Below are 25,139 nucleotides of genomic sequence, written 5' to 3'. Positions count from 1 at the left end.
TGGTAAGGAAGCTGTAAAACTCATACTTATTGCAGATGACATGATTTATTATACAGAGAAAATCCTAAAGAATCCACCAAAAAACCCCTGGAACTGAAAAATTCAGCAAGGGTGGAGGATACAAAATCAATACACAGAAACCTGTTGCATTTTTATACACCGATAATGAAGAAGCAGAAAGAGAAATCAAGAAGACAATCTCATTTACAATTGAACCAAAAAGAATAAAACACTTAGGAAAAATCTAACCAAAGAGATGAAAAACCTGTACTCTGAAAACCATAAAACACTAGTGAAAGACATTGAAGATGACACAAATGAATGGAAAGATACTCCCTTCTCATAGATTGGAAGAACAAATATTGCTAGAATGTCCATAAACCCAAAGCAACCTACAGATTTAATGCAATTCCTGTCAAAATAACAACAGTGCTTTTCACAGAACTAGAACAATCCTAAAATTTGTATGAAACCACACACACACACACACACACACACACACAAATAACAACAGCAATCTTGAAAAAGGAAAGCGAAGCTGAAGTCATCCCCAAACCAGACTTCAGGTTATATTACAAAGCTGTAGAGATCAATACAGTATGGTACTGGCCCAAAACCCAACACATACATCAACAGAACAGAACAGAAAACCCAGAAATGAACTCACAGTGGTATGGTCAATTAATCTTTGACAAAGCAAGGAAGCATATCTAATGGGAAAAAATAGAATCTCTTCGACACATGGTGTTCGGAAAACTGGACAGCCCCGTGCAGATAAATGAACTGGACCCCTTTCTTGAACCACTTTCTTACACCACACACAATAATTCAAGATTGATTAAATACCTAAATATGGAACCTGAAACCACAAAAAATCCTCAAAGAGAGACAGGAGGTCATTTCTCTGACATCAACCATAACAACGTTTTGGTAAGTATGTCTCCAGAGGCAAGAGAAAACAAAAACAAAAACAAAAACACAAGGAAACTCTTAGGACTACATCAAAATGAAAAGCTTCTGCCTGGGAAGGGAAACATTCTACAAAATGAAAGACAGTCTACAGATTGGGAATAGATACGTGCAAATGACATATCCAATGAAGAGCTGGTATCCAAAACATATAAAGAGCTCATACAACTCAACACATACAGAAACTAATCCAATTAAACAAGAGCAGAAGACATGAACAGACATTTCTCCAAAGAAGACATCCAGATGGCCAACAGACACATGAAAAGATGCTCAACATCCCTCATGATTGGGGAAATTCAGATCAAAACTGCATTGAGATGTCACATCACACTTGTCAGAATGGCTAAAATCGAAAACACAAGAAATAACAAGTGTTGGAGAAAAGGGAACCCTCTTACAATGTTGGTGGGAATGCAAGCTGGTGCAGACACTCTGGAAGACAGTATGGAGGCTCCTCAAAAAAGTTAAAAAAAGAACTACCCTACAATGCAGTAAGTGCACTACTGGGTTTTACAAAAAACAAACAAACAAAAAAAAAAGCCCACAAAATAAAACAAACAAACAAACATAATTCAAAGGGATACATGGACCTGTATGTTTACATCTGCATTATTTACAATAGCCAAATTATGAATAAATGAAGATATGGTATGTGTGTGTCTATGTATACATAAAGGTGTGTATACAACCACAATGAAATATTAGTCAACCACAAAAAAACAGTGAAATCTTGTCATCTGCAACAATGTGGTTAGATCTAGAGCGTTCCACGCTTCATGCAATGAATCATTCAAAGAACAACAAATACTGTATCATCTCACTCATGTGTGGAATCTAAAAACAAAACAAGTGAACAAAGGAAAAGAAGAGACAAACCAAAAAAAACCCAGACACTGGAGCACAGAGAACAAACTGGTGGTGACCACAGGGGCGGTGAGTGGGGGATGGGTGAAACAGGCAAAAAGATTGAGAGTACCTTTTTCTGGACGAGCGCTGAGTGATGACTGGAAACGCAGAATCACCAGATTGCACACCTGAAACAAATGCAACACCGTTCACTAATTATCCCAGAACTAAAATTTAAAAACATTAATTTGAAAGAGCTGACATAGCTTATTTCTCCTTAAACCCCGAGGCTCTGTCTATTTAAAGCCCTCCTGCATGGTGGGATCGTGTGGTGCTATTTATAGAGAGCAAACAGGCAGAGATTGGGATTCTGGTGTCAAATTTTCACTGTGTCAGGAGGAGTCTTTTTTTTTTTTTTTTTTTTTTTTTTTTTTGCATATGTCAATCAGCGACACCAAGAAAAATCAGATTTCGGTGACTACCATACAGAAGAAAAGCCAGGTGTCTCCTTCTAGCTCCATGATGGTTGCATTGGATTTTCTAGTGCAGCTTCCATGGAAACACATCTGCATGAAGGCAGGAGAGAGAAGAGACTCTTCACGTTTGCTGTCAAGGGGAGCATCGCCCCGTCGGTGTCCTTGAAAGATGTTCATTGGACGTCTTCAAGGGAGTCTGTGTTGACACCGGGCCAAAAACCCAGCTGAATGAGAAAACCCTGAGTGCTCCTTACTGTTGCACAGCATTGAGACCAACTTTAGCAATTTTGTAAGACCTGCACTTTTTGGCATAGAGCTGGTGAGATGCTAGGGCCGGTTCATACTGGCTTGAGAAATAATTATTCCATTTTCAGGAATTTTGTGAGCTGTTTGATCTCGCTTAGGTGCTTTAAATTGGCAGTGAAGAGGATATTTGCATCAAATAACTTGGGAATGGCTATAACTCAGATTTTTTTTTTTTTTTTTCCGTCCTTAGAGGAACTTGCTAAATATTTACCAGCACACTGCCGCATGTAATTCAAATCTTTGGTCTATTACCTGGATGTTAAAAAGCCAAGTCAACCACCTCATAATGATTTATATACAACCAGTTTTCTTCTGTCTGCATGGAAGAGAATTTCTTGCTAGCCCTGGTGCAGCAGATAGAATCAAAATGTTTAATTTGATCCAATACTGCAATTTGGGGGAATAAAAAGAGTATTTGCTTCCTATACAAACAAGGTGGTTTTGATTCATAGCTCCCTGCTCCTCCCCACTAAAAGCAACTACAAGCCCTAGAAATAACACAAGGGGCAACCAAAGAATTCTGAAAGGTGAAAAGCAGGAGGCAAACTGCTTTAGGATCTCAGAATTATTATATGACAACACCAAGTAAGTCTAGCACTACTAGCAAAAGGGATTGATGTGAAATCTTGCCAATAATATGTAGCTGGGGGAGGTACCCTCCTTTCCTGCCAGCACCCAGACTCCCATTCTCACCTAAAGACACCAAGAGTCAAATTCCCACCAAACTGGTGTGTTGATTTTAATGCAACTCCTATGAAAATCCCAACAAGATTTTTTGGTTTTTTTTTTTTTGGTAGATATGGACAAGCTTATTCTAAAATGTAGAACACAAGACAGCCACTCTACAACAGCTGAAAACCATTTGAGAAAGAAGAGGAAAGGAAGATGGTCATGCTACCCTATATGTAATCCTGCCATTTTTCTCATAGTGATTAAAACAGGATGACACTGCTGGACGGATACACTATGCTCAGTGGAACGCAGTCATGAAACCAGAATCAGAGGCACATAACCCACACATCAACTGATTTCTGTCAAAGTTGCAAAAGAAATTTAATAGAGGAAACATAGTTTTTCAAGAAATAAAGTTGGAACAATTGCCCCTCTCTTGTGTACACACCCAACTAACAAAACAAAGAACCCAAACCCTCAACCACAAATCTTAAATGTTAATTCAAACTTGAACACTGGATTCAAATATAAACATGTTATCTTTAAAGAAAAACACCAGAAAACAAGCTCATAAAAGTGAAAAACTTTGGCTACTTGGAAGCCTGTGTGAAGACAATGGAAAGATAAGCTACGGACTGGGAGAAAATGCTCACAAACTTCATATCTAATGCAGGACTAGTATCTACAATAATAAAGAACAGTCAGGGGCCAAGAAAGACAAGAATCCATCACAAAAAGATGGAACACAGAGGAAATTGTAGGGCATTGAAAGGATTCTATATGATATAGTAGATCCATATCATTATACATAGTCAAAACCCATAAAATGTACAGCACCAGCAGTAAACCATCGGCATCAATTAATAACACTGTATCTCACAAACTGTGTACAGGGGAGATCGATGTGTGGGAACTTTATATCTTCTGCACAATTTATCTGTCAACCTAATGCTGTTTTAAATAATTAAAAAAAAAAATAGGGGCATCTGGGTGGCTCAGTGGGTTAAGCCTCTGCCTTCGGCTCAGGTCATGATCTCAGGGTCCTGGGATCGAGCCCCACATCGGGCTGTCTGCTCAGCAGGGAGCCTGCTTCCTCCTCTCTCTCTGCCTGCCTCTCTGCCTGCTTGTGATCTGTCTGTCAAATAAATAAGTAAAATCTTAAAAAAAGAAAAAAAAAAGGAACAAAAACATGAATCGACTATGCTGGCTACATTTTCCTCATGTCACCATGGACTTGGGAAAAATTCCTCCACATCTGGCACATAGAACATGCTGTCTTCCACCGAAAGCAGCCCTGTTGACCCTTCTGGAGAGGCCATCTGAGTAGACCATGTAATGCTGCTGGTCACTCACTGAGGCCCGGTGAGCCTGAAATATTGCTCTGGGTCAACACACCCCCCCACCTAGACCTTCAACTCTGCACTCATCTATGGACATCCCATTTCTCCCCATCCTTCTCCCCTCCACACACAATCAGGGACACAGAGAAGAACATGATAGTGTTCCATAGATTTATCTTTACAGGGGAGACTATTTCCTCCCCTCCACATGCAGCAAGCAGTGTGACCAACATTTGCTCTGAAGGCATGCCCTCCACTTGACGGAGCTCTATGATGGGTGATTTTTGGTGCCCCTCAAATACTAAGACTGTAGCTCAACTTTGCATCTTACTAAAGGACAGAAATGGAGCCCCTTGATCCTGGCCAGAACCAAGCCCTTAAGAGTTCCGTGAAAAACCACCTGATTGGGGTGACTCACTGGCTCTGCGGTTGGCACAGTGGCTCTTGGAATTTGAATCTTGACTTACCTCAAACCTATGTCTTAAAGGAAGAGGATTCCACTCTTATGAACACTACTCCAAATAAACCACTGGCAACAGGAGACACCCTGAGTTTAAAATAAGGCTTTGAATGCATAGGAATGTTTGGAAGACACAAGGAATATGTGTTCATGAGGAAAAAATAAATAAATAAAGGCTTGTTGAAGACTCGATTTTGGGTAGCTAACCCAAGAAAAGTAAGACATTCTCATTGTTTTCCATGGCAGGTAATAATCCCTTTTAAAAAAAATGTATTTTGGAATTTAGGATTGACTATTCTAAATATGACTATCCTATTTATTGTAATATTGGGAGCCTGGTAAGGTAAAAGTTAAAATACAATGCTCACTTTCAATTTTATTATTTATACTTATATACAAATTCAGAAATGATTATATTGTGGTTATTCCTAAGGACAATGAATTAATGTCTCTACCTCGAGCTAATGGTTGAAGCATCTTTTCTAGTCAGAATTTTTTTTCCCACATTTTTTAGGTGAAACTAAATATTTTACTCTTTAAAGTTGAAGTTCACTCATTAGTACTGTCATTCTTTAATCATAAACAGCAGTTTGGATGGGAAACAACAGAGTCCAAAAGGTAGCAATAGAAATGTAAAAAAAAAAAAAAAAAAAACAAAAAACAAAAAACATACAGTTAACTCTTGAACAACATTGGGGTCAGGGGCACGGACCCCTATAAATTGAAACCTGCATATAACTTCTGAATCCCCTAAAAACCTAAATACTATCAGCCTCCTCTTGTCCAGAAGCCTTACTGATAACATAATTTACAGAGTAACACATATTTTATGTATTAAATGCATTATATACTGCGTTCTTACAATTGAGTAAGCTTCAGACAAGAGAATGGTATTAAGAGCAACAAAAGGAAGAAAAAGTCCATTTATAAGACTGCATTGTGTTTATTGAAACAAATCCATATGTAAGTAGATGGTCAGAATTCACACCCATGTTGTTCAAGTGTCGGGTGTGTAAGAGATGAATCAAAGTAAATGCATTTTCCATTCCTTCACCCATGTCGTCTTTTAGAACACAAACTTAGAGCAGTCTGACAATAAAGGAAAGATCTGGAAAACAATCATGCATATTCATGTTGAACTATAACATTAGCTTTGGGATTTTTACAGATTCTGCCATAAATAGCGCCTTGATCAAACTCATGCTTTAGCTCCAATTTTGTCTTTTTTCTTGGTTGCCTTTGGAGGAGAATGGGAATGGTTTCTTGAAACTATAACACATCCTTTGTCCCCAAATCTAAGTGAAATATGAAAAGATCCTTCACAAAGGATCCTGGGGGCTCTTTTGGACTGAATGGTATCCCCCCAAAATTCACAGGTTGAAGCCCTAATCCCTAGGACCTCAGAATGTGATTCTTTTTGGAGGTGGGGGTCTGTAAAGAGGGGATTATGGTAAAATGATGTTATGAGGAATCTCCACACTGTTCTCCAAAGAGGCTGCACCAACTTGCATTCCCACCAACAGTGTAAGCGGGTTCCCCTTTTTCCACATCCTCTCCAACACACGTTGTTTCCTGTCTTGCTAATTTTGGCCATTCTAACTAGTGTAAGGTGGTATCTCAATGTGGTTTTAATTTGAATCTCCATGATGGCTAATGATGACGAACATTTTTTCATGTGTCTGATAGCCATTTGTAGGTCTTCATTGGAGAAGTGTCTGTTCATGTCTTCTACCCATTTTTTGATATGATTGTCTGTTTTGTGTGTGTTGAGTTTGAGAAGTTCTTTATAGATCCTGGATATCAACCTTTTGTCTGTACTGTCATTTGCAAATATCTTCTCCCATTCCGTGGGTTGCCTCTTTGTTTTGTTGACTGTTACCTTTGCTGTTCAGAAGATTTTGATCTTGATGAAGTCCCAAAAGTTCATTTTTGCTTTTGTTTCCTTTGCCTTTGGAGACATATCTTGAAAGAAGTTGCTGTGGCTGATATCAAAGAGGTTACTGCCTATGTTCTCCTCTAGGATTCTGATGGATTCCTGTCTCACGTTGAGGTCTTTTATTCATTTTGTGGTTATCTTTGTGTATGGTGTAAGAGAATGGTCGAGTTTCATTCTTCTATGTATAGCTGTCTAGTTTTCCCAGCACCATTTATTGAAGAGACTGCCTTTTGCAGAACAGTGTGGAGATTCCTCAAGAAATTAAAAATAGAACTTCCCTATGACCCTGCCATTGCACTACTGGGTATTTATCCCAAAGATACAGATGTAGTGAAAAGAAGGGCCAGCTGTACCCCCATGTTTATAGCAGTAATGGCCACGGTCGCCAAACTGTGGAAAGAACCAATATGCCCTTCAACGGATGAATGGATAAGGAAGATGTGGTCCATATACACTATGGAGTATGATGCCTCCATCAGAAAGGACAAATACCCAACTTTTGTAGCAACATGGACGGGACTGGAGGAGATTATGCTGAGTGAAATAAGTCAAGCAGAGAGAGTCAATGATCATATGGTTTCACTTATTTGTGGAGCATAACAAATAGCATGGAGGACAAAGGGAGTTAGAGAGGAGAAAGGAGTTGGGGGAAATTGGAAGGGGAGGTGAATCATGAGAGACTATGGACTCTGAAAAACAATCTGAGGGTTTTGAAGGGGCGGAGGGTGGGAGATTGGGGGAACCAGGTGGTGGCTATTATGGAGGGCATGGATTGCATGGAGCACTGGGTGTGGTGCAAAAGCAATGAATTCTGTTATGCTGAAAAGAAATTTAAAAAAATAAGTATAGAAAAAAAAATGAGGGGTGCCTGGGTGGCTCAGTGGGTTAAAGTCTCTGCCTTTGGCTCAGGTCATGATCCCAGGGTCCTGGGATCGATCCCCACATCGGGTTCTCTGCTCAGCGGGAACCTGCTTCCTCCTCTCTCTGCCTGCCTCTCTGCCGACTTGTGATCTCTGTCTGTCAAATAAATAAATAAAATCTTTAAAAAAAACAAATGAGGTCACAAGGATGGGCCCTGATGCCATAGGACTGGAGTCCTTATAAGAGGGGATGAGGACACAGACAAGCACAAAGGGACAACCACGTGAGGACACAAGGAGAGCATGGTGTCCACACACCAAGGAAGGGGCATAATCTAACAAATTATTTCAGAGAAGCACATATAACTGCTCATTGTTTCCCCTGTAATGGAGAACCCATCTCACCGTATTTCCATGTGGATTCTCTTTCAGCAAATATGAAAGCGTTCATGAAATCTTTTGAAGGTCTGCCTTCCCCTTTCTCGTCTTCACAGCACAGACTGTGGAGTGGAATCTGTTTGTTCCTTTTTGAAATGCTTCTCCATCTGCCCTGGACGTCTGCCATTCAAACAAGTTGCTTTGAACTAGCATTCCTTCCTCTGAGGGTAGCCACTGGCTTTTTTTCATGTTTGCTCTTTTTGGGCTTTGTCTGATCTTTAATTTTTTTTTTTTTTTTTTGGTAAGATAATGGCAGATTCACGTGCAGCCTTAAGAATTTATATAGAGAGATCTCATGAATGCTTCACCCTGTTGTCCACATCTTATTAGATTATAATATTGTATCACGATGAAGATAACATTGTTAATACAACCAAGATACAGATCATTTCCATCAAAGTTCCCTCATGACGCCCTTTTCGACAGAAACATAACTGGAATCAGACAGTGTGTCGTCTTTGGGCATTGATTTTTTATCCAGTCAATTTTTCTCTCAGGATTTATCCAGCTGGATGCACTTATCAATCATTCATTCCTTTTTATTGCTGATAAATTATGGAAGTCCCTCTTTGTTCATGGGGGCTAGGTTTCCAACCCCCAGTGGATGCCTGAAATCCTGGATACGTAAGGAACGTATGGGGTCCCTGGGTGGCTCAGTCGGTTAAGCGTCTGCCTTCAGCTCAGGTCATGATCGTGGAGTCCTGGGATCACATCCCACATGGGGCTCCCCGCTCAGCAGGACGTCTGCTTCTCCCTCTCTGTCTGTCCCTTTTCCCCCTGTGCTCTCGTGCTCTCTTGCTCACTCTCTCTCAAATAAAATAAAAAATAAAATAAAATAAAAGTATGGAACATATGCTCTGTTTTTCCCTATACACACATACCTATGATGAAATTTGGTTTGTAAGTTAAGCACAGTAAGAAAGGAACACATACCTAAGAGGAAAATAGGCCAGTGGTAGCAACATACTGTTATAAGTTATGCCATGTGCTTTCCCTCTCCCTCAAAATACAGTGCTGTCCTCACCGCTGTGCATCCGGTGATGATGTGAGATGGTAAAATGCCCACATGACGAGATGAAGTGAGGCCAGGGACGTGGGCACTGTGATGTAGCCTGAGGCTACTGTCCACCTTCTGCGGATCCATCGGGACCAGCATCAGCTTCAGAAACCGCAGGCGAGGTGGCGGAGAGGAGGGCCACGTGTAAGGATACATCACAGTAGGGGCACCTGGGTGGCTCAGTGGGTCAAAATCTCTGCCTTCAGCTCACGTCATGATCTTAGGGTCCTGGGATCAGGCCCCACACTTCAGGTTCCACACTTAGTGGGAAGTCTGTTTGTCCCTCTCCCTCTGCCCCACCCCCTACTTGTGCTCTCTGTCAAATAAATAAAATCTTTTCTAAGAAATTAAAAAAAATAAATAAAAATACCGGGCACCTGGGTGGCTCAGTGGGTTAAGCCTCTGCCTTTGGCTCAGGTCATGATCCCCGGGTCCTGGGATCGAGCCCCGCATCGGGCTCTCTGCTTGGCAGGGAGCCTGCTTCCTCCTCTCTCTCTGCCTGCCTCTCTGCCTACTTGTGAGCTCTTTCTCCATCAAATAAACAAGTAAAATCTTTAAAAAGGACACATTGCAGGGGTACCTCATTCCCCTGCTAAAGAACTTACCGGCACGCCCAGTTTAGCTCCGTAAGCATAAAGCTCCTAGGATGATCTACAGACAAGAGTTTATGTAACCACAAGTATCCATTTCTCTGGCATTAATTCCCTAAAGTTCTGGGCCATAGACTTGCTGCTCGTTTACTTTTTTAGAGAAATTACCGAACTGTCTCCCACAGAGACAATTCCACTGATGCTACCGTAGGATCCTACACATGCCCCAGTTTCTGCACAGTTCTGCCAGCATTTCGTGTCCTCACTTCATTTCTTATTTTGGTCATTCTCACACCTGGGTAGTGCTATCTCCTGGTGACTTTAATTTGCAAGGTGCCTGATGCCCAGTGACAACAAAGCTCTTTTTATGTCTTTGCCATCCACAACCCTCAATGTCTGCCTTTGTCCTATTTTCTGATTAGGTTGCCTGATTTCCTTCATTGTTGACTTTGCAGAATATTTTTTTTTTTTAAAGCATCTTCTTTATTTCAGAGAGCTAGACAGAACTTAAGCAGGGGAGAAGCAGACTGAGAAGACAAAAATGTCAAGCATACTGGCCACTGAGCATGGAGACCCATGTGGGGCTTGATCTCGTGACCTGAGATCATGATCTGAACCGAAATCGAGAGTCAGTTGCTTAACTGACTGAGCCACCCAGGTGCACCAGATTTGGAGAATTTCTTATATATATTCCAGCTGTTAGTCCAGATCTTTGCAAATATTATCCTGGCTGTTGTATTTTTAATGTTTTTGTTTGTCTGTCATTTGTTTTTTTCTCCTTTAATCACTTTATTAAGTTTCAAACTAGGAGCATTTTGAGATCTGACTTCTCTGCAGTTTTATCTTTCCAGGCACATTTTGTAAGGAGAAGTGTTTTATGACTTCTTGCTCTCCATATATTTTTATTGTAAAAGAAATAGCTTTGTTGGCCACGTAAGTGATTAATGCAATTTTACTCAGTGACCTAAGTGCATGACTATTTATTTTGCATTATTTTTATGGTTAAGGACATGCATGAATTCCAGGATTTCCTTGTGATCCTCATTGCTACAACTGAACTCTTCTTTTATAACATAATGTGGACTTTAAACAAATTAACAAGGAAAAGAGCCAAATGTATTCAATTTTATTCTCATCTTCACATTACTGGGCAGATAAGTAAGCCGCCACACTATGTGTTGGATACAATGTTTCCTAATATTAACATGGTAAACAAAATCAAAATACCCATCACAGTAGATGCATAATTATTGATTAAAACTTGATACTATTTCTAAATGTAAAAGTAAGAAGATCAACCAAAGTATCAAGAATAGAAGGAAACACCCTAACTCAATAAATACATTTACAGAAATCCAGCCCCATAATGATACTGATAATGAAACATGAGGACCCCTTTCTTCAAAATTAGAACAAAGGAAGAGTATCTGTTACTTTGATGCACGTCCAGCACAGGAGAATAAAGTATACAAATTATAAGAAGAAAAGCATGAACATTTTCACAGATAAACTGATGCCTCAGACATAACAAGGGACAGAAACAGTCATCTATCAATAACTCAGCAATTATTTGATATAAGACCAATGCAATCATTAAAAAAGATAAATATTTTTCCTCCTTGTTGCAAATCATTTACAATAACAATAATGTACAATGTACATTGGGGTTAATCTGGGAAAAAAAAAAAAAAAAAAACTTTGTGTGGCTTTTTGCAACTTTTCCAGGAAATGACAAAATTAGATTTAAAAATGAAAGAAAATTGCTTTATTTTTTCCACTTTTGATAATTTCTGCTTGTTGTCTGTGGCTTTTCTTCATGACGTGGCTTTTTCAAGAATGACCGTAAAACGATGGTCACAGGTTACCGCAGCAATCGACAAGTGTGTGGGATTACAACACTCAGAGACAAAACTCCCATCATAGAAGGAACTTTTGAACAATGCCGAGAATTCTTCCAGGAACCTATCAGAGAAAAATTCCCCTTCCAGGCTTATATATTTGACCTTTATAAAATCCAAAACCCACAAGAGATTTCTCCCATCTGGACAGGTATTCACAGAATTCTTATTCAACGAAAGGTAGGCCTTTCCGAGCCTTGACCCCTTATGCAGATTTTTGTGACCTCCATACAAACAAGGGAAAAAATGAAAATAGAGACACTGACCTTGGACAGGAGAAGGAAGAAGGTGACAGGTGGCTTGATGGTTTAACCTTGAGATCATTTCAGACTTCCAAGCTGAAAACACCCAGATGCCATGGGACAAACCATCCAATGAGAAGTATGGACCAGCATGCTCTCTAGAAGCAGAAAATCAAGAAAAAACCCATCTCTCTTATTCCAGGTCTAGACAATGTTCATGATGTAGGACAGGTAGTGATGGGGCAAACCACCCAATGAAAAGTAGGGTCCAGCATGCTCTATAGAAGTAGAAAATCAAGAAAAAAATGCATCTTTCTTGTTCGATGTGTGGACAGTGTTCATGATATGTAGTGATGGGGATGGTTTCTGAGTTCCTGATGATGGTCTCGGTCTTTATCTGGACATGGCTCATACATTCTCATTTTTTTAAAACTCCATGACCTCTTACACTGATTACTTGTGTTTTTAATCAGAATGGTGTCTTTCGATAAAATGTATTCTTTAACCAAATGAGAAAAATAAATTTTCTCCCCCAATCGTCTCCTAGAAAGTTGACCCATTCCAAAGCAAATGTTCTCAGTATTAAAGCAGATGCCTTCTGTTGGAGGGACCAATGAGAAGTAGGGACCAGCAATGTTCAATGGGTTCAATCAAGTCGAACCCATTCAATGGGTTGAACCCATACAATTGAACCCATACAATGTTCAATCAAGTAATGTTAGCAGAATGGTAACCACTCAGTCTTGAGCGATAATTGCACTTTTTTTTTTGATAATTGCACTTTTTGAATGAAATTCTGCATAAAGAAATCGGCCACCTCTGAAACAAAACACCTAGCAATTCCAGAGGGCAAAGTGAAGCAAAACATCCTATTATTTTAGAAGAGCATGTGTTTTAGCTGCTCATACAAAGACTGTCGCTCTGAAACAAATGGCCATGCTTCTTAAACACGGTCATCACACAGGAATAATTTGAGACCCATTTTGTAGGATTTCTCTTTCTGTAAAATGCCACGAAGCTCTCCTTCCGTGAAGCCGTTCACGATGTCTTTGCAAAGCTCATTTCCAAATTGCAGAGGGAAACGTTCGCTCAATTACACACTTGGGAGCGAACTTTGAAGAACCTCACACACCATCATTTCATCCACCAAACGCCTCGTAAGAAGAGTAATTGCTTGGTAAACTCTTGCTTGCACTGATTAACTCTTTAAAAAATCATTTACCGGTTTACAGTCCCCTAGTTACACGCACGTCAAACTGAGAGGTAAAACCTACACACGCTCTGGGCTGGTTTCTTACTCTTGTATTTACCAAAGACTAAACGCTGAAGGATTTTGTGGCCGTGGGACTTTAAAACTCTACATTCTAAACATTGCCATTTGACGACTTCGTTCTTTCATTGTTTTTTTGTTTGTATGTTTGATATTTTTTTGGATGTAGAGTCACTAAATCTAAGATTACAAACATCCAAAAGATTATTAAGCTTGTGTCGCTGCATAAAATACGTCTTGAAAATTTATTTCAGCACGCAATACTTTCGTGTTTCAAAATTTAAAAACAAATGCATGAACCGATAAATATTGGGAAGGCTTGCCTCTCTAGGTGCCCCAAACCAACTCTATTAGATCATTTTACACATGTTTATGTATTGTCCCAGTATTTTTATGTAGTTATAATCAAATATAAATATGCATGCAAATGAAAAAAGCACAAATGTATATTTAAGTAAGTATGCATAAATAAGTGTACAAATATATGTATGCATTTTCATTGATCCTTTTTGCTCAAAAGTCTATTATGCATCTTGACTTTTATTCCCCAAGTAATTGTTTATCTTTTTAAATGATTTTTATGATTTTTTAAATTTTATTTTATTCTTTTTCAGTGCTCCAAAATTGATTGTTCAAGGATTTTTATTTGTTTGTCAGAGAGAGAGAGAAAGAGCATAAGCAAGGGAGTGGCAGGCAGAGGGAGAAGCAGGCTTTCTACTGAGCAGGGAGCCCAACGCAGGACTAGATCCCAGGACCCTGGGATCGTGACCTGAGCTGAAGGCAGCTGCTTAACTGACAGAGCCACCCAGATGTGCTATACCTCTAGTTTTTTATCTAAAATGTTTTCATACCCAAGGTCAACAAGATTTTCTTTTATCTCTAGTAGTTTTACAGTTTTGCCTTTTTCTTTGAAGCCGGTTTCTTCGGAGTTCATTTTTGTGAGGGTTTTAAGTTTTGTGTCTCTAGTTTTGCTTGCGATTTTTTATTCATTTCTTTTTTTTTTTTTTTGACTTTTTCTTTGACCCACTGGTTATTCAGGATTGTGTTAATGTCCACATATATGTAGATTTTCCAGCATCCCTCTTGTTTATTTTGAGTTTCATACCATTGACGTCAGAAAGGATGTGTGGTATGATTTCAACCATCTTAAATTTGCTAAGACTTGTTTTGAAGACTAGTAAATGATTTATCAGGAGAATGAATGTTCTGTGTACACTCGAGAAGGATATATTGTGTTGCTGTTGGGTGGAATATGCTATAAATGTTCATTTTGTATAAAGTATGGTTCAAGTCCAATGTTCCCTAGTTAAATTTTTGTCTGGATGATCTATCCATTGCTGAATGCTGAGTATATCATTCCCCTGCGATCATTCTGCGGTCTTTTTCTTCTTCTGACTTGTTACTATTTGCTTAATACATTTAGGTGCTTGGATGTGGGGTGTATATATATTTTGGTTGTTGTAGCTTCTTAAAGATAGATCCCTTTGTCATCATATCATGACTTCCTTTGTCTCTTATTACAATTTTTGGCTTCCAAAGTGTTTTTTGCCTGACGTTAACTATAGCCTTCCCCTCTCTCTTTTGGTTTTGGTTTTGGAATATCCTTTTCCATGCCTATGTTTGGCATGGACACACATGTCCTTTAGACTTAAAACTGGGATCATCACCTGAGCCAAAGGCAGATGCTTAACCCACCAAGCCACCCAGGGGTCCCCTAATTGTTTATCTTGAACATCTTTACAGATGTCTTCACAAGATGATTTTTATCTTCCTTTCACACACCTCCATAGCACTCCATGCCTTCGACGGATCGCCATAGCTGTGCACGCTCTTGCCATAACAGAAAGCATGTGCCTGACTAACCACGCACGTGTCCCTTCTGTCGGGGAAGACAAACATCTTCTCCAGCTACACTTCCAGATTCTTGGCTCTGTCTTTGCAACAGCAGAAGGATTCACAAGAGAAAAGCGTACAGATGTGTGCAAACTTTGATGTGACACGGGAGCCTTTATAGAAGTGAAGACGCTGAGAGACATTTTTGTACTGAGCTTGAGGAAGCATGGACAGGCTTGGACAGATGCGGTAGGACAGCAGGGTATGAGCTCAGGGTAGTAAACCAGGGAAAGTTAGCAAGATTGGTTCCTTTGGATTCCTCTTGCCGTCCCTCTGTCTTGTGTACCAGGATGTTCTCCTTTATTCTGGGTTTAGCCAGGGCCCCTCTCATCTGGGGAAATCACGACCTGCTTCAGGGAAAAGGCAGACACTCCTTCCTGACACCGCCATTTCCCACATGCCTTCACCTGAAGATATTAAGTGCCTTGACTGGGCTCCTGCACCCTGAACCCTGTCACCACACACTAATGCATGTGTACCGAAAGGGTATGTATTCAAATGAAGATCGTTGGTTCGGTTGACAAGTGCTCTTGTCATTGGGATGGTTTTCCCATACTGTATCCTACAGTCCTTGCACTGTTTTATTATTCCCTCTTGCCAAAAATATAAGAGCTTTGCCAAAAACCTGTGTTATTTAACTTTGGATCCTGGCAATCTGATCTAAAATCCCCATGGATTTCAATTTGCTGTACAATACTCTGAGTCAGGTGCTAGTATGAGCCACCATATTTCAGACAAACACACATGCATGCGTACAGATGCACTCAAAGACACACACACACACACACACACATCATACAGACACACTCAAAGACACACACACACACACACACACACAGTGCCAATGAGCTTACCCAACACTGCCAAGCCGAAACTGGAAACAGAGCCAACTGGTTTCCCATCACAGGCGCCATTTTCAACTCCAACAAAAATCACAACTGGGCAAACTCATGTCCAGGATGTTGAAGGACTGCCCCCAGGAAGCTCAATCAGCCAGATTCACACCAGAACGCCTTTCTCCTCAGACAAGAAGATCTTCGATCCTTCCTCAAAATGCTCTGTTCCTTGAAGCCTCTTAAACAACATTTCCCCCTTGTCCTTGAGTCCCCCTTCAGACCTTCCCGATTGGTTCCTTGTTTCACTCATCACCTGCCCGTCGTCCTTTTGCAGACCCTCCTGCATCAAAGCAAAGCAAGCCTTTCCAAACATATGACTTCTCGAGTTCCTGTCTTTGTATTACACTCTCTCATCGCTAAACGCATTCAGATAGCTTTGACAACCATCTTAAACTTTTTTTTCATATTAATATCTATTTCCCCCCTACAGGAATTTCTACTCACATTTCCCATAACATCAAAAACACTTTCATTCATTCATGTAATTTATCCTTTCCTTCCAGAAACACGTCTTGGGCCCTCTGAGCATTCCAGGCAGGATGGAGCTGTTTCACGCATCACCTGCCCATGCTGTGTGAACCGATAACTTTGATTTCTTTGTGACCACCTAATGACAGATTATCGACCCCCATGCCATTACTGGTACCACTGGGCTTTTCCCAGTTGCTAAGGACTTCCCTTACGGTGGTCAAGAGCACGTCAATATGAAATTGATGGAAAACCTTGAAAGCCAGACATTGCTTGCACGTAAAAAAAGACAAATGCTTTTCCCTCTTAGGCTCTTCTTGTCAGGGTACTATGACCAAAAAAATAAAGTGTTCATATTAAACCAATGAAAATATAGGTATTTAATTACCACCTATATACTACGGACATTCACGGATGGTATAAATACATGTATATGCATATGACACATATATACAATGTATATCTTACTTTGTATAAAGTATACAATATAGTTACTATGTTATATTAAAGCAATATGTATCATACCTTAGTATATGTCCTATATGATAGGTATAAATATATATTTCTCTGTATTAAAATTACAGTATACTACTTGTTATAGTATATACACATAGTATGCATGCATATTTGGATGATGTTATTATTTTATTCTTCATATGTAATTTCATTCTTTGTATGTATATACATATATACACACATATATACACAATTGTTGCATCTTCTCTATTATATTTAAGCCAAAGATAAACATTTTTACCACATTTCTAAGCAGCCACATTTCCTAAGAAATTTTTACAAAATTTCAGAATTCCTGAGGAAGCAGAGCAAAGATAATTCAGAGGAAAGTAATTTTACTATCAACATTTTAGAAACCCTGCAAATACCCTTTAAGATTATTAAAGATGCATTTGCATGAACCAAGCTCCTTCTCGCCCCTAATTTTTATCAGGCATGCTGGCTTCAGAGCAGCTGATGTGGTTCTTGATTTCCCCAGTGGCTCCTGGGCTGATGCAGGGTTTCAAATCAAGGGAGGTTTACTCCCCCAGAATGAGAATGAGGAAATTTATTTCCTGCCAAGAATTCAGGAGTGCTTTAGAGAACAGAGTGTGCTTTCTCAAGACTCTTCAGCAAAATATCTCTAACAAACATGTGGAGAGGTTAAGAGAGAATTCTTTATTCCCCAGTGTTTTAAGAAACACTTCAAGTTTTCCTCTGGACTGGATCGGGGTCTGTCGTGGCTAAAATATCAAACTGGTGTTTAGACCAATGCAAACGACTTTGTGTCACGTGATGTAAATACTGTACATATCTAGGAATAAGCTGCATTCCCCGCAACACGGCCTGCACTAGCAAGGACTTCAACAATTCAGGGAGGGGATGAGATCCATCTAAATTTTATGTCCCCTAATTCCTGTGCCTACTGGTTATTACAGCCCCATGTTGCCTGACCTTATGTGCCCACCAAGGTTGCATGGGGCTCTGTTTCATAGTTCCTACACCAACTCACTCTGAGGAGCTTGGGGTCTTTGCTCTTGGTGGGTGGGTCTAGAGTCTTCTATCCACATCTCTGATGTTCCTGATTTCCTACTCTTCCTCTGCTGAAATCCTCTAGGTGTCAGTGCTGACAAGAGGTAGTCAGTTCCCATGGGTAGAGGGCCGTAGTAAGGTTTAGCATTGATTTCCAAACATTTTAGGGAGTCCCAGCTTCTGGACTTTGATTCTCCAAGAGTCTTGATTTATTGAGCATGGGGATGGGGTCAGGGGCCAGGGGCCATGCAATGGTCACCCCACCCCCACCCCCAGGATACATGTGCAGAGGTCAGGAGATGTTTTTGGTTGTCCCCACTAGGAACGAATGCTGGATGCATGGAGCAGGTAGATCCTAAACATCTTGCATTGCACAGATTTTTCCTTCTCTGGGTCAGAAAGTCGACAATGCTGAGGTCGAGAAAATGCATGAGAGCTTTTGGACATGAGGCAAGACCAGATAGTTGGGTGGAGGAAGTTGTGTGACTTTAGTTTTGGGTACGGGTGGAGTCTCTATGAGGGACAGGGGTCTGTGTTTGGATTCTGTGGGAGCCGGGAATGTAGATTCGTGCACGGCATGAGTCTTGGTGTTTGTCACGCTGCAATGCTGTAACAATCTGGTGCTGTACTCAGATCCCTCACTGTCTGGCTTCTCAGCTAGCTGAGATGTTCCAGAAATTGGGACCTGGGTTCTTTCTCCAAGGCCAGAAGACATTGGATTGCTCTCTACCCCACTTCCTAAGATTGCTCTCTTCCCCACACTAACCTGCATAAGCTTCCTGAGCTCTTTGGAAAGACCCTAGAGGAAAACACACAAAGGGTATTGGTAAACGGCCAACATTGCCTGGGTCTGGTCCCTGCATGCACATGTTTCTTCCTGTGTCTGGAACCGATGTTCAGACTAAACCCATCAACCTTACACAGACATGAAGTAAGATGTTGATGGATGGTTTGTGCTGAAAAATGAGTAGCCATGCTACCAAGACCTCTCCATAAAAACCTAGGAACGTCCATCCTTTTGTTGATGGATTTCTCTCTTGGTGTGAAGCCTTGTGACATTGCTGGGCATTGTGTATAGTTGGGCAGAATGAAGACATGTGTAACCCACACTCCACAAATACAACTTTTGTACATGTTTGTTGGCTGGAGTATAGACCACATCTTATCCAGAGGGATTTCCTCTGAAGGCCTTATATAAAAAGCTGTGTTTTCTTATGGGTTTTGGTTTCTTTTTCACATTTCTTTATCTCTAAAGCTAAATGCAAGTGACTAATGCTTTCCCTGAAGACATCCCAGTGATGTTATAGTTGCATGTGAATGAGGTACCATTGTAAGTTGGCGGCCGTAAAGGACTTGCATTGGGCTGGAACAGAGAATGTACCCGGTTCTCTTGACCCCAACAATAACTGTGTCTTAAGTTGCTTAGGAATTTGTATCCAAAGCCAAGTGAGACCTGGCAGCAACCCCTTAAATCAGGAATACATTATTCAAGCCAAAAGGATAGGATAAACAACAAAGCGTACACTTTGCAACGCTTTCAGACACAAGTTGAAACCTGATAGCAAATGTGTAGTGTAAAATTTATTAGAAGGGTTCAAGTTTAAAGACGAGCGTGCCAATGTAAATTTTTCCAAAACTTATTTGATTTTACCAACATCATTTTTGTTCTTTCTCTGGAGAACGACACAAACATGCATGCGTTATCCAGTGAAGGTATGCATCAGTGATGTTAATTATAAAATTCAAGTGCATCTCGGGAACTTTGACCATAAAACCATATTTCTGGGACGCCTGAGTGGCTCAGTGGGTTAAGCATCTGCCTTTGGCTCAGGTCATGACCATGTCCCCTATGGGGCTCACTGGTCACTGGGGAGCCTGCTTTTTCCTCTCTCTCTCTCTCTCTCTCTCTCTCTCAGATACATAAAATCTTAAAATCGTATTTCTAAAATGATCCAAAATGTATATTTCCATCAGCCTTCATTCATTCCCTAAAGAATTAATTCCCAAGAAGGAGGGGGACAGACACAGATGTCACAGATCCAGAAAAATAGTCTGGATCGGATTCTAACTCTGATAGTTTATCTTTAATTTATTCACATGTGTTTCAAACTCTGTAGAGGTTACAGGATTCTGTGATGGGGAGGTGGGGCACAATTTAAATCATTCTATTGCAAACAGAGGGGGAAAAAACCCCAAAGGGGGTGGAAAAACACGTTGCTGCCTAACATATGTAAAAAAAAAAATCCCTTGGTAAATGATTGCATTTCTACACATATGTGCAGATTAATTTAAGTAATCTAATTAATCTGCAATTAATTAGATTCAGTCTGGGAATGAAAAAAATCGACTGCAATTTTGTGGGTAGCTGGGAGGGCAAACCGTTCCAGGTCTCCCACAAGAGCAGAATTGACGTTTTCTTTTCCTCCTTATGAAGGTCCTGAATCTTTAGAGCTTTATTTTGAATAACGGTATGGGTCTACCATATTCAAAGATGGTTGAAATGCATTTCGATATACTGCTTTGGTTTCCAAATTATCGAATATTCTCTCAAACTCTTTTTCTCTCCTCTCTCTCTCCTTTGGCACATGTGTAAACAGGGCATTTGGGGTGTTCATCCATTGCCGTCTGGTTTTTTCCCTCTCGTCCATACAGCAATTTTTTGCCTCTCAATTCTAAACATGGTCCACCACTCATGACCTAAAACAAATGTTTATGTCTGGAGACAGTCACACTTGACGGAGATGCTCACTAACCTACATTTCTCCATCACACACTGGTCATTTATGATAATAATAGGTACAGTTGACCCTTGAACAACACAGCGCGTAGGGACGGGAACCCCCGCAATGTCGAAAATCCACGGGGAAATTGAACTCCCCCTAAAACTTATCTGCTAATAGCCCACTGTTGACCAGGAAGCATATCCAATAACATCAACAGTGGACTCACACACATTTGTACTTCTCTAAGCTACGGAAAAGAAAATGGTATCGAGAAAGTCATAAGGAAGAGAAAATAACATTGTAGAGTGCTGGACTGTAGTCATCAAGAAAAATCCTCATACAAGTGGACCAGTGTGTTTCAAATCTGTGTTGTTGAAGGGTTTGAGTGTATACGTACAGATGAATAGAGAGAGAGTTTGAAGATTGTTATAACTCCAGATGAGCCTTTAGGATTCTTAAACTCATCACCCCACAGTCCGTGCTTTCTTTGGAGAGACCCTTCTCTGTCATTTGTCTCATAAGCATCCTGGGATTTCTTCATGCCTTACCTGCAAGCAGCCAGGATGTCATGTCCATTGGATAGACCTTTTAAGTTCTCTTCCACTTCTCTTTTGTTGAGAGTTCAAGGACATATTACTTAAAAGACAGTACCATAAAGTGTCACTGTGTAGAGTTGCTACAAAATTATGACAAATGGAAAATTTCTGACCCCTTGTAAGCCCATGTGTCTAGATTTTACTCTCTTGTTGCCAACTATTTTATCTACATTTCTGTAACCTACTGGAAATCAATCTATGGTCAGGCCAGTCTATGAATCCGAAAATTGGCCAATTTCATAGGAAGCAGATGGGAAAAATAATAGTTAATCTTGTATGTCATGAAGACAATGACAAAGACACCTAGAACCATACCATCATTTCTCTGGGAAACCACCAGTACTGTAATCCATAACCTTCATTTTGGATACAAAAATTGGAATATAGATCTATGAAATGGTGGGCCAGTTTAATGCAGATCCCACAGAGGAAGCCAATGCTGGCCCTTCACTCTTTGTTTTATGATCGCTTTTTAAACTTCTGTATTGAATCTCCTCTGATGACAAGTGTAGATACCTTTCAAGTAGATAGTTAATTAACACCTTCAAAGAATATTGGCCTTAAGTAATCCTGATAAAATAAATGAACAGTAATACTAACTCAAAGAGGATATTCTGATAGGATTATCTTACGCTGCTGTATTTTAGCCATAGGCATGACGATGTTCATCTTCTTTTTTCTGTTGTTAAATAGTAAGATTGCATTTTTTTTCCTTCCAAATTTCTTTTTTTTTTTTAATATTTTATTTATTTAACAGACAGAGAGAGACAGAGAGAGATCACAAGTAGGCAGAGAGGCAGGCCGAGAGAGAGAGAGGGAAGCAGGCTCCCCGCTGAGCAGAGAGCCCGATGCGGGGCTCGATCCCAGGACCCTGAGACCATGACCCAAACCAAAGGCAGAGGTTTTACCCACTGAGCCACCCAGGCAACCCTCCTTCCAAATTTCTGATGTTGAGAGCTAACACTCTTTAGCAGGAATGTTACAGTATCACAGATGCAAATGATAATATAACAACAATGCAGGCTTCACCAAGAGTTTTCAACAAAGGATTACAGAAATAGGTGAGAAGGACACTGTTGCTCTAAATGGGAAATCCAATGTATGGGAAGGTAGACAGGTGTCAATGTTTGGTAATCCTAAGGAAGGAAACAAACTTAGGTGTGATTGGAAAGGTCAGCCTGGTTTTGTGCAAACAAAGACCCAACCAGACCATAAACAACAGTGAAATCCTTTGCCTTTTCCACACCAGAGGAGTGAGGCAAACCTAGATTTCCACTGGTTCTGACCAAGGGAAGTTGAAGCCATCATAATGCATTACGTTACCCTCAGTTGCCCTGGCAACCACGGAGCCTGGGGGCTCTTTGACAAACTGGTTGCCAAAGTCCCCCTGGAAGCTCATTTGGAGGTTGACGGCCATCTCTGTCACAAACCAGTCAGTCCTTCCTGAATCTTGTCTGATTCCTCAACCCAGCCGATACCATGTGTGAGAACCTGAACCCCTTGGGAAGTTGGTAGGTGAAAAGGGAGCCAACCAGAAATCTTTGGTGACTTCTCAGTGTGATTTACAGTAAAAAAAGTAGTTCATTAGTTTCCATCAATCCATACTGTAACTCAGCACATAATCAATGTCTTCTTTTTTTTAAGATTTTTTTTTTTTGTTTATTTTTTGACAGACAGATCACAAGTAGGCAGAGAGGCAAGCAGAGAGAGAGGAGGAAGCAGGCTCCGTGCTGAGCAGAGAACCTGATGTGGGGCTCGATCCCAGGACCCTGGGATCATGACTTGAGCCGAAGGCAGAGGCTTTAACCCACTGAGCCACCCAGGCGCCCCCATAATCAATGTCTTTATGAAAGTTTTCATTGAGTTACACCAGAGTACGGTTCTCAGTGCCAACAGGCATTGGTAAAACAGAGATCAGTCCGTCCTTATGACCTAATTTGGAGTATTGCTGCAGAGAAATAATCTACTTGACACTATTACCCTTTGACATTACAAATATTTGCCTTTATATACAAGCCTTTAAGAACTCGTTGATCTTTGTGTGTGTTTTTTTTTATGAATTTATTTGAGCCACCTAATTTATCACATAGTTAATATTACCTATTATCACCTAATGTAACCCACTCACTGCATTTCTGTTATTTTTAATTCTGACACTGGCCCTCCGTGAGAGGTGTTTTGGTTGTTATTTTTGAGTGGCAGAAATAAAACTAGCAAGTGAGCAGTCATCTGAAAGAAAACTTGCAAAGCATTCTATAAAATTACACAGCAGTGTTTCTCATTGCTGGGTTTTGGTTTTTTCGTTTTAATATACTGACGGTTTTTATTAAATGAAGCATAATCAAGCGAATATTTAAAAACAGCTGAAAAAAAAAATAAAACCAGCTGTGTTATGGTGTCTGTGTTTGCATCCATGCAAATTCATGTATTAAAATCTTGACGTCTCAACTGGTGCTGGGAGGTGAGGCCCTTCGGAGCTGATTAGGTCCTGAGGATGACTCCTTCATGAATGGGATGCATGTCCTTATAGAGAAGGATCCGAGAAAGTTCCCTTGCCCCAACCATTGTGTGAGGACACAGTGAAAAGATAGCCACATATGAACCAGGAAGGAGGGTCTCATGAGACACCAAATCTGCCAGTGACTTGATCTTGGACACCAGCCAAGTATCTTTATCTGGGTATCTTTCTGGATCTGGGTATCTTTCTGAATATCTGGGTATCTTTCTCTGGAGAGAAAGAAATGTTGATAAGCAGCCTAGTTGGTGGTGTTCTGAGGATAGAGTTAAGTTCATCAAAGCAAGACCTATTTGTGCATATGGAATTAGAGAAAAACAAGATGGAGGAATGTGAAATTATGGGTCTAATGTCTATAAAAAATTTGAATCTGGAGATTTAAAAGAAACTTTTAGGTAAATATTTCCAAAGGAAACTTTTCCTGAAGTATCCTTGTGAGTTTAGGAAAAGAGGTAGTTGAACACACTGATAGGAATGCCAAGCAGAAACATGATCAGTGTGTCATCTTGTAGAAAAACATGACAGTGCTTCCACAAAATTCTGGGTCTTTATGAACTCTCTGGTAACCATTAGAAATAGTCAACATATACCACCTCACACCAGTCAGAATAGCTAAAATTAACAAGTCAGGAAATGGCAGATATTGGCAAAGATGCAGAGAAAGGGGAACTGTCCTATACAGTTGGTGGGAATGCAAGCTGGTGCAGCCATTCTGTAAAACAGCATGGAGTTTCCTCAAAATGTTGAAAATAGAGCTACCCTATGACCCAGAACTACTGGGTATTTACCCCAAAGATACAAATGTAGTGATCTGAAGGGGCACGTGCACCTGAATGTTTCTAGAAGCAATGACCACAATAGCCAAACTATGGGAAGAAGCAAGATGTCCATCAACAGATGAATGGATCAAGATGTGGTTCATATATACACAATGGAATACTATGCAGCCATCAAAAGAAATGAAATCTTGCCATTTGCAATGACGTGGATGGAACTAGAGGGTATTATGCTGAGCGAAATAAGTCAATCAGAGAAAGATAATTATATGGTTTCACTCCTATGTGGAACTCAAGAAATGAAACAGAGGATCATAAAATAAGATGAAACCAGAGAGGGAGACAAGCCATAAGAGACTCTTAACTCTAGGAAACAAACTGA

The sequence above is a fragment of the Mustela erminea genome, chromosome X (assembly GCF_009829155.1).
Source record: "Mustela erminea isolate mMusErm1 chromosome X, mMusErm1.Pri, whole genome shotgun sequence".
Taxonomy (NCBI): Eukaryota; Metazoa; Chordata; class Mammalia; order Carnivora; family Mustelidae; genus Mustela; species Mustela erminea.
Note: the sequence above shows the minus strand (reverse complement) of the source record.